At 36.9% G+C, this 11,279-nt stretch overlaps 1 long non-coding RNA gene across 1 annotated transcript; it reads left to right on the top strand.

Annotated features, from left to right (window-relative positions):
* Positions 1-872: 872 nt before the first annotated feature.
* LOC112969489 lies at positions 873-11,221 on the top strand. Its single transcript, XR_003254734.1, has 4 exons — positions 873-1,431; positions 3,018-3,232; positions 10,998-11,016; positions 11,198-11,221. It is a non-coding gene; the product is annotated as an uncharacterized LOC112969489 (long non-coding RNA).
* The last annotated feature ends 58 nt before the right edge of the window (positions 11,222-11,279 follow it).

Raw genomic sequence — 11,279 nt, 5'->3', positions numbered from 1 at the left:
GCCCTCAATATCCTGGGGCTGAGGGGGGCCTCTGGGCTAAATTAAGAAACTTAGCATCACTAACTTTCAGAGCTAGCGTGCTAAAGTTGCTTCTGTGGCTGGAGGAGTTTATATTCCTCCAAGTATGTTTGCAGTTTAAAAAAATGAAAATCTGTCAGTCAGATCTTAGGTTCAAAGTCTGAATGCTGGAAGATTCCTCCCCCCCCCCCCTTGGGTTTTTTGTTGTTTGGGGGGGGGGAATTTTAGAGATTAAGATTACATAAAAAATAAAAGCATCTCATGCAGACCAGCTATTCAAAGGTAATAAATGTTTTTCAGAAAACATTGCTTCAGATTTTCTGTTTTTGCAGGTGTGGATGAAAGACAGTAAGATGGTGTGGTTTTTGTTGTCTCCCCCCCAGGATAAGTCTGGGCAGTAGTGTCTCAGAAGATCCGACCTGTGCATCACCTCAGTTGTGAGACTGTTTGAACTTTGTTTTCTGTGAAATTTTTTTATTTCATAATTTAAGCCACAAGGGGGCACTGAGTATTTTTGGGTTGTCTCTAAATAAATGTAATAGTTAAAAGATGTTAATTCACTAAGTAGCTGTGCTCCTAGACATTTCTAGATATGGGATATCTCTATTCAAGTATTTAATGTATTTTTTTGTTGTTGTTTTAGGGGTAAGAAAGTTACTGGAATCATTCAAATCTACTGCAAGAATATTTTGATTTACTTTAAAACCTCAAACTTACAGAGTTATTGGTGTGTTTTATTATCTGTGGCAAGTAAGTTGTATTCATCCAGGACTCTATCCTGGAGATGACTGAGTGCGCTCAAATTCACAAGTGAACATAAAATGTAATCTATTCATGCTAACTGAATATGTACTTGCAAGTCTCTTCATTCCCCAAATGTATTCCTTAGAGGTCTTCTTTAAAACTACAATGTTGTCATGCACATAGGAGTCACAAGGGGGCATCTGAGGACTACTGCATTCTGTGATGCTGAGCAATGGGGCTATTGCTGATCACTTTGACTTCTTGCTTTATGAAACTGCACACATGTCAACGACATTATGTGCGAGTTAAACCTTTCACAGCTGCTGGAGTGATGAGATCTGCCTGGTGCCAAATACAGGTATGCTTCAGTATCCCTTCCTATTACTTAGATCTTATAAATGCTCCTCTGCCTGCACACGCAATAGTCTGGGGCTGCTACAAGCCTCTGAAATAGAGATGGATTCTCCTAGCTAAGGCTCATGCTCCATCATCACAGAGAGCTAAGTATACCTGGAGTATCCCCCTGTAGGGGCATGATATTTAATGGTTAACTGCAGCACCAGCCACAGTGTTTTTTACACTGTAATCTGATTAATGTTTACCATAAAATATCCTTGCAGGCATGGTTCAGACTCCAGTGGAAGATGGAGAGATGTAATCCTATTTCAGGTAATTATCTAATTTATGAAAGACTATCACACAGGAGAAAAGATAATGGTTAAAGCACATGTCTGAAGTGACAGTGGGCATAAAGGGATGACATGTTACACACCCAGGCTCCTGCTGGTTGCTTTTTAGTGTTGCTTTTTAAATTAGTTGTAATTAAGTAGTGGAAGGAAACTGAAGGTTTGTTGCATTCTCCTGAAAACCCTTAATGAAAGCATGATGTCATGTTTGCTGCTCTGCAAGAAGATGGAATACTTTGATATCTGTTACAATTTTCACTTTCTTACATTATATTGGAAATGATATTCCAGGTTTGAGATTGCTGACTTGAAATATTTAGGTGTCCAACCTGAAACATTTTGGATTTGATTGAGAAAATCTCAATCTTTCAGGTTTATCTGACAGCCCCTATCTAGACACCCTGTTGGTGCTGTTCTCTATTCAGTCAAGGAGATAGTATTGCAGTGTTGTCACCATTTGGGAGATGAATTGAAAAAGTGAAACTAATTTGGACAAGATAACACAGGAAGTTTGAGACAGTGCAAGGAACAAACTACTGTCTGAAAATAATACACAGACCATTTGAATATCCTCCCACTCCTAACAGTTGGTTTATAAGCACTGCTAAGGGGGGTACATAATGCTCTATAGGCCAGAACTTTTCAAGGCTTTTAATTAATTCCTATCACTTGAAATTCACATCAAAGCTCATGATCAGCCAGGTCCCACCCAAACGTCAACAAGCGATGATGAATCATATTAGTTCACTGAGCAACATACTGATCCCAAAATTATCAAAGCATCTGTGCTAAAATACAGAAGAGCAACAAAACCAATCAGACAAATAGAAGAATACAAACCAAAGATGCTAGAAAATCCCTGTCAATATAGAGCCACTGTTAATTGTTTTATGGTTTGAGTTTCCATTTTGAAGTTGTTTCCTTAGCTTTTAGAAACAGCTTTTGCAAGCAATGTAGGAGTTTATTATTATTTCTTCTATTATTTCTTCATTATCCCCAGACATGGCTTTACTAAGACTAAAGTATGTGCAGCTTTCCATCTGCATTGGGCAATGCATGATGTACATTCCTTATTCAGGATAAGACCTGCGATATTATTACTTGTTGGGCTGCAGTAGTGGTTGCAGGCGCCAGCGCTACCCTGCTGTGCTGGGTACTGTGCAGACTCAGAGACGGTGCCTGCTCGAGGGAACATGCAGTCTGCTCCCTGGTGTTGCCCATCTGCCTACTGCTAGTGATGTGAGCTCAACAGTAAATCAAAGTGGTCATTGCAGGAGATCTGCACCAACTTCCACATCAGTTTCTGATGCCTTTCCTTTTTGTTGCTTGTACTAGCAGCAGGGAAGCATGTGGGTCTGTGGGGAAAGAAATCTAATTGACTGGCAAAAGCTCAGATTTTGCAGGTGTCTCTTGTAGTTACTCAGGGCTCATTAGACAGCTCAGCACCCATAAAAGTTGTGAAACATGTTCAAGGCAAAGAATTATAAGAAGGGGAAAAGCAATCAACCAGCTAAAGACCTGCTCCCTCTGCCTTGTGTTTAATGTTTTTACTTTTTCTCAAATACACAGCATGAGTTAGAACACTGGCGGACTCTACCTGCAGATCAAAATGGTAATGGAAAGAACATCCTTGGTCCATAGGTCAACATAAAGTCCATAACAACGCGAAGAAAGGACCTCTGCTACTTTTGGCTGTTATGTGCCCAGCTAACTGAGGAACAAAGATGTAATCTAAGACCATGCCATTCTCTTTGTACATCTGAAAATGCACATCATCTATTCAAGTAAGTTGCATTATCCTTTCTTAGTGCATCTCCAGTAACACTCATTCAGTTAGGCTCTTACATTATATACCATACTGTGGGCTTTGGTCTTAGAAGTTTGATTTGGCCCATAGTATTTTTCATCTTTAAAGTAAAATGCAAAGAGCCATACAGCAAAGCCCTTATGGAAAATAAGCGATAAGTATATTGCCTGAACATAGACAGTAAGTCAGTGATAACGCAAGATATACATTGTTTTATAGAATGTGGTTGCAAAAGTAGATACACTCTGTAGAAAAGCTCTTCAGTGATTAGATTGAAAAAAAATTTCATTAAGATTGCCTATCTATTTATTAACTTTTTCTCAACATGTATTAACAATCCATTTAGCTACTTCATGGGGGAGCACAGTGAAATTTATGCCAAGAACTTCCACCTTGGAAGTTCTGACACTTTGTTGTTCATATATTGTTTAATACACTATTGTGTGTCTTGTTTTATTATAACAGATAATTTGTTAAGGTGTCAAAACTCTGATTAGTGTAATTGAAAAGCAGTATGAACTGGGGAGAAAAAAACGTCTGTATGGACTGTATTTAACAATGCAGGGTTAGTGTATGTCTTCTTCCAGTGCCTTCGCTGTTTGGCATCACCATACACCAATCCCAACGCTTTATAGTGTTTTCTTTAGATAACTCACTTTATAGCCAGTCCTCAGAGCAACAATAGTCATGGTACAGAGGTTCGTACAGCCTCTGTTTGTGACAGGAGAATCATCCTCATATCTTCTGTTGCAGAGAGGTTGGATGTGGGGTCTCAGTGCTGGCTGATGCATCTCGTAAGTGAGGATGTGGAAACAGAGTAGTAGATTGCCATGATCAGTTAGACGGCCAAAGAAGTAGAAAAACAGGCTTCTAGTCTTTCTTCCAAAACCAAGTGGTCAGACTAGAAGATATACTAGTCCTTTTGAGTTCATCATATTCCACCCTCTCAAGAAAATACCTGTAATGTATTATAATCAAGGAATAATGGGGGTAGCTACACTAGTCTATTAGTTTGGATCAGCAAGTATCATCATCATCCCCACTTACCATGCTTTAATGCATGTCACAGAGCAGTTTCAGAGCATACAAATTGAATTTCGTTTGGATGAATCTAAACCAGAATATGTACTTCAGATCCCCACCTAATGCAGTGCAATTGCCACCACTGATATTCAGTCCTCAGGATCAGATCAGAGCTGGTCTGAAGTAAAACCCTTTGAAATGTGGATAGGAAAGATGCCAGGTCTTTAGCACCAGATGTTTCAATTTACAAATCTATTCCAGTTGGGTCAAACGACTTACTAATATAGATGTAGCAAATCTAAGCTAGAGAGCCTCCAAAAGGAGAATTGTCATCACACAGCAGCTGAAGGTGACAGCATACAAAATTCAAGGATTGCTGAGCTTGCAGAAAAAACCTTGACAAAAGAGCTTTTCAGCCTTTCAGATATCACTGATCTGATTAGAGTTGACAAAATTATTATCAGCGAATAGAGGATTACAATATTTATTGGCACATTTGTAGGTAATTACAAAAGAAAAATCTAACTTTATAAGAAAAATAATATCCACAATTGCTGCTTTTCAGTAGGTCAACAATGAAATAAGCATGGGTCTGAGCAGYTAGAATTGTTGTGGTGTCTTCATTACTTAGGATCAACCAGTTCTTTTTCATCATCTCTGATACTTTAAATACTATGAGAAATGTTATTAACTGTAGTATTATCATTTTGGAATCTGTTCTCCAAGGAAATATCTGTTTACAATACAAAACCTAATTATCATTATAGTTTTTATGAAATCCTAACCAGATAGTTGGTCAGGGAAAGGTAAAGCTTAGCAAGTCTTATCATACAATTGCCACAAGTACCTTCAATTTAAGCATAAAAAGAACCTATGGCAATTTCAGCACTCTCTGGCAGTAGCAAATAGAGGAGATGACTGAAGTTTGGAAGAAACTAAAAGTCCAAACAATAACAGACAATGCAAATAGTACAATGGTCTTGACATTTCTAAAATTAATCTGTACCGAATTTATAAATAATCCGGAAGAATACCATGGTCTGATCTACTGTCAAGTACAGGATACTATCAACAGTAGAAATGTCATTGACTTTTCTAATACAAAGATCCTGAAATTTTGACAGATGTTTTCTATGTAGACACATTTACCACATTCACTTTCTGTGAAAAAAATATATAATTACTAATATACTAATTTCTTACCACCTAAGAATCTTATTTGTTTTCGGTCATTCAAAAGCTTTTAGTGCCAGCTTTATTCACAGAGTCACAGGATTGTCAAGGTTGGAAGGGACCTCTGGAGATCACCTGGTACAACCCCCTTGTTCTAAGCAGGTTTCCCAGGACCGTGTCCAGCCAGATTTTGAATATCTCCAAGGATGGAGGCTCCACAACCTCCCTGGGCAACCTGTTCCAGTGTTTAATCACCATTAGAGTAAAAAAGCTCTTTCTTATGTTTAAATGGAAGTTCTTGTRTTTTGATTTGCATCCTTTTCTCCTGTATTTCCATTTCCTTGTGTCCTCCTGTATATCCATGTGTCCATTTTTTTTTTTTTAATCTCACAGGAGTATTTATAAATAGTTAAAATATATGTTAGTTATCTTAATATAATAATGGTGGACTTTACTTACTGGAATTTTTAAGACAAGAAAAGATAGGTAAGTTAATCGTTGATGGAAGGACAAAGGTTTTGATTTATGACATTTACTGCCTTAAATACCAAGTGGGTCTGAAATGCTGACTGGATAACAACATGGGCTGGTTTTCTGTGCCTGTGCTCCTAACTTGGCTTCTTCTTCAGGTGGTCTGGAGTCAGGTAAGAAAACAAAGGATGTATATTCTTCATATGTTGAAGTGCAATGTAGCTTAATGAGTTTGAGAAGAAAAGACTTAAGTATATAGCTATTGCAAAAATAAGAATTCTGTCTAATGGCTGTGTGGAAGACAAAGGAAGAGAGATTTCTGTTTTCTTGGGGTCTTAGTGCTGCTATTTTTAATAGGTTCAGCTGTACTTCAGAAGATCTCAACTTGCATTCCCATCTAAGCAAAGTTTCCCCTAGTATTCAGAGTAATGTTATCAGGATAGGAAATATATTTGATGCTGAAATTGGCATCTTTTTAGCCACTGGATATGTTTTCTCCTGACTCTGTTCTCTGTTCCTCCAATCCAGCTGAACTATTTTATGACAAAAAGTAACAATGACAGTTTTGAGAATTTGTATTTCCTGTCTTTTGTGGATAGATGTAGTATTTTGCTGATGTGATAATTCATTGTAGTTGCTAGGAATTTGGGTGATATTACACAAAATAATTGGAGAACAAAAACCAGTAGATTGTTAAAAGTTCATTTCTGCTGTTAATAGCTTCAGGGTAATTTACAGAGTAAGGTATTACTTATTGTGGCATTACTTTAAGTGGAATAGCCTTATCTATTTTAATTTATGCAACTTAACTGTCTGATCCTATGAATCCAACTCCAATAACCTGATGTGGGAGTCATATCTTCTTCCTCTCCACCAACAGACACTCGTACATGTCTGCAGTCGAGAGCTCAATCCCGTATCTCCAGCTTTCCCATAGTTCTCCTCTATCCTCCCCTCCCCAATACCATACTTCCCTCCTGTGCCTGCTGCCCACCACAACTCCCTGTTCCCATGTTCCCAGCCTCTTGGAAACTCGGGTCTCAGCCTTGTTTAGATTCCTCTACAAGGCTTTTGTAAAGCATGTAATAGGTTACGCAGGCTGCTGCCAACATTTGCAAGCTATCACACATCAGCTGACTCCTAATAACCTGCCCATGTGTGAGAAGGTGGCTCCTGATCACCAGGACTAGTTTTATTTCCATAGGCATTATTGCCAGGAAGAGCTTCTTTTGTGTTTCTGGATGTTAATACCAAAAGTTGTATAGTTTAGAGAAAATACTGATAAGTTAGGGTATCTCATCCAAGCTGATTGACTATGCTCCGTCTGAAGTCCCTGGTGAAAGAGGGAAATTTTCTTTGGGTGATTCATCACATCCTCAAATAAACGTCCAGCCTAGGTGAGGTGGGGAGATACCAGCAATTGTGGATGTGCCATATGTATTTTAGGGACAAGATGAATTACTCGTATGCAATTAGCTATTTCTTTCTCCACTGATTACTGAGTGAGTCTAAATAACCAGCTGAGACTACATACCTAATTTTTTGTATGATGAAAATAGGTGAGATGTTTCCCACCCAGTTCAAGATGCCCATGAACTCGTAGCAAGTTAAATGTGTTCACAAGCCATGGATTTACCAACTTTTAATGAAATTTAATTCATATGGATTATGTTGTTTCTCCAAGGTTAGGGACCAACATTATAGATGTTCAGAAAAATATTCTGTGTAGATTTAAAAGTAGTATTAGATTAAACTAAGTTAGATTTCCCCTTGGTACACCTCAGTTAATATAACCTTCCTCTGTGTGTGACTGTGAACTGTGAATCTGTTATTTATTTACAAAACTTTTAGAGACTGGAAATGCATTTAGTGGGTCTCAGTTGTCAGGCTGGTTTTGAGACCACAGCTATTTTTGGTCAGATCCAGCTGTTGCTACTCACGCAAGTAATATTTATACACACAGATACCCCTTCTGAAACAGAGTATTTTACTGCTAAGATTCAGAAGATGAAAGATCTAGCCTTATTCAGAAAGAACTAGAAAGGAATGATCAATTCCTTCAATATAAAACATTCAGTAACACTTTTCAGACACTGAAGACCAGCTTGGATTTCAGTTGATCACTGGAATTTGGTATCCTTTGGTAATGGACTCACATTTTGTTTTATGCACCATAAGTGCAGCTGGACTGACTTACATTGATTTCAACTTCTGTTTTATGAGCTTTTGCTACAGCTAGAGGAGCTTTTCCATGAGATAGCCTGGTTCTACCTTTGGCATGGTTTTGTTTTCTGATTAGTAGATTTAGGGACATTGTAGTTGATTATAATTATTGAAACTGCAGAGATATTTTACTCTTCATTAATGGTTATAAGTGCATTAAAAACTTCAGGGTATGATGCCTCTTCTCCATCAATGATCTTTAACAGAAAAGACAATAATGTATTTTTAATTTTTGAAGATTGTAAGCTTTACCTGTACTGTTTTTCTTCCATGTTAGTCAGATCTCTGTATGACTGGGATTTTGAAGAATTCTTGTATTTAAAAGCAAATTAAGTCTTCAAAATGTGTCTTATGCACTTTGCGCATGTATTTTCAGCTTGTTTTACAAGCTGTGATTTCAAATCTTGAAAATATGTGGACTGAATACTGTTATATGAATAACTTTTGATGAATAAACGAAATGTTAAGATGTAAGTGCAATAAAATTTCAGAATGTATGAGAAGTCTTTTGACATTACTGATAATATGGATGATTTGTCTGGAAAAGATAATTTGTTTTATTAAACAGTACCCTTATACGATAAGTCTTTAATTCTAAAGTTCCCATTCTTATTTCTTATGTATCAGAGTAAACCGCAATAACACCAGTTAACTCAGTGAAATGTGAGATCAAAATCAATCCTTTAGCATTTGTCATGTTACATCTGCACACCTCTAGAAATAATTTTTCAATGGACTCGGTGGTTTTTCTAAAACAACACTGGGTTTTTAAGAGTTGGATATCTTGAAATCTACCAAAATTTGAAGCAACCCAGAACTGTGAAGTACTGGTTCTCTAATAACATGATTGTTTCAGGAGAGATCAGGTCAGGAGACAGATTCTGCTCAATGGTTTTTATTGTAACTGAAATTTCAAGGTCAAAATCCTTCCTTTATATCGGAACAATATGCTGATGGTAGATTTCTTTAAGAAAATTAAAAAGCCAAAGAAGAACGTGATTAAAAACTGTGTGGTTTTGTATAGTATAAAGATATTAAGCATTCGATTATGCCAACTCATGCCAATTAGGCGTTAACTATGTTAAAACTATAGATTATAGCCTCTACTTGGTTGGGCAAAAAATATTTCCCCCTCTCTTAGGCAATCAGAATAAATGATTAAAATTGGAGAAAAAATGTAAAGCAACAATTTTAATTCATTTTAGTTCAGGTGAATCAGAATGTTAAAATAAAATTTTGACCTTTTGAATTTACAATATTTTACTGTCTTTTGCTGACTTTTTTACGACACAGGCATGTCAGATTGAAAACACAATCTTCCATTAAAAAAGACAAAATAAGACATTCTGACAGTTTCAGAACTTTCTTTCTGAACCTATTCCAGATGAAGAAATTTAATTGAAATTAAATTTTTTATGCAAATGGGTTAAGTTTTGATAAGAATCCATATTTTTAACAACAACAAAATCTCAGACACATCCCGTCATTTTTAGTGCTCTCGGTTATGTTTCACCTCAAAATTGTTCCTGTAATTATGTGCCAAAATTCAGGTCTAGAACAACATATGCATTTTAATCTCTGTTGAAATTTTTGGCCACATTTTCTTATCCGTTATACAGATGGTAGAACTGACCAAAGTTAATACTGTTGTGGACTGCATGGACTTTATTTTTAAAGTTTTTGAATATGCTGATCTTCTAATGTTCATTGCTTTTAATGGACATTGCGTATGGTTCACATGGTTAAAAAAGGTCTCAAATATTGCATACAAAACTGCATGTAGGAAAGATAAGAAATTATTTATACAGAGAAAGAAAAACAATCCAGGGGAGAAAAAAACCTATAGTAAAAATAAAACTAAAAATCCCACCCTACCTTGCAGAATTGCTGCTATATCTTACCATTTGATATATCTGTACCATGTATTGTCAGAGCTTAAAATTTGAGGGCTTTTTTTTTTTTTTAACCTTTTTTTTTTTTTTTTAACTGTTTTATGAGAACTCCTCTGTGTCTCAGGAAAATAGGACTTCTGATGAGAAACAGGAAAAAAAAAAACAGAAATAACTGCTTAGAAAGGTGGTTTACGATTTTACTCACTGCATGAGATGTAGTTGCTTAGTATTATGTAAAGTGTCTAGCCTAATGAAGAAATATAGATTATATTCTATGGGCATGTTAAGACAAGGAAAACTGTGCTATGTATATTTTGCTATGGTTTTGCTCTGATCCAAAATTTGTTTTTTGCATTGCAGAAGCAATCTTTAGGTCGGTGCTGTTCAGGTAGATGGAGCCCAGATAAAGCACTGACTAGGGTCCGAGGAGACCTGGGCTCTCCATCGAGTCCTTCCAAGGCTCACTGTGCGACGCTGCACCAGGCCCTCTATCTCTCCATCCTCAGGTTTAACATGGAAATGCTTAAAACTTTCATAAAGTGCCCAGGAACTGGCAGGAGAAAAGTTCTGTGCAGCACCTGACTAGCAGCAATATTTAATTTCATAGAAATTATAGGCTCTTTTTTCCAGTTAGTGAAAGAGCGCTCAGCAGTGCTCGAGTCAGGAGAGAAAAACAATTGCAAAAACTTTACAGAAGCAGTAGTGGGTGACTTGCTTTTTACCAGTGCATACCGAACTTGGGCAACCTGAAGTGGGAGAACTCAAAACAGTCACACAAGCAAATAAACATTTCCAGTCAAATGAGAAAACAATGGGCCCGTCACTCCAATACAATGCAATGCACTAAATGCTGTTAGTTGAGCATAAAATGCATCTCTAATACCATTAAGAGAGTCATGTTAGCCACCTTTCATTATGCGCATTCTAATAATATCTTTTTTTTTTCTCTCTCCTCGCCAGCTTACTCCGGAGACGACTGGTGAGTTCAGTTTAGAGTTCTATTTGCATGCATGGGAGGCAGGCAGCAAAAACAGCTGCTCATAAACATAGGACAGACACAGATTTATAATTACTGTTATTGTTATTGCATTAATTTTCACACTTCATAAAGATAACAGCAAGGGCTCATGTCCTACCTCACTTGTCTTTTTGTTTTTCAGAAATAGACTTAGATGGAGGAATTGATCAAGACATCTTTGACATCAATGAAGGTTTTCTTTTTTTAAATTCAGTTTTTCTTTT

Source organism: Apteryx rowi, unplaced genomic scaffold, assembly GCF_003343035.1.
Source record: "Apteryx rowi isolate R43461 unplaced genomic scaffold, aptRow1 scaffold_352, whole genome shotgun sequence".
Classification (NCBI taxonomy): Eukaryota; Metazoa; Chordata; class Aves; order Apterygiformes; family Apterygidae; genus Apteryx; species Apteryx rowi.
This window is presented reverse-complemented; position numbering and strand designations above follow the sequence as displayed.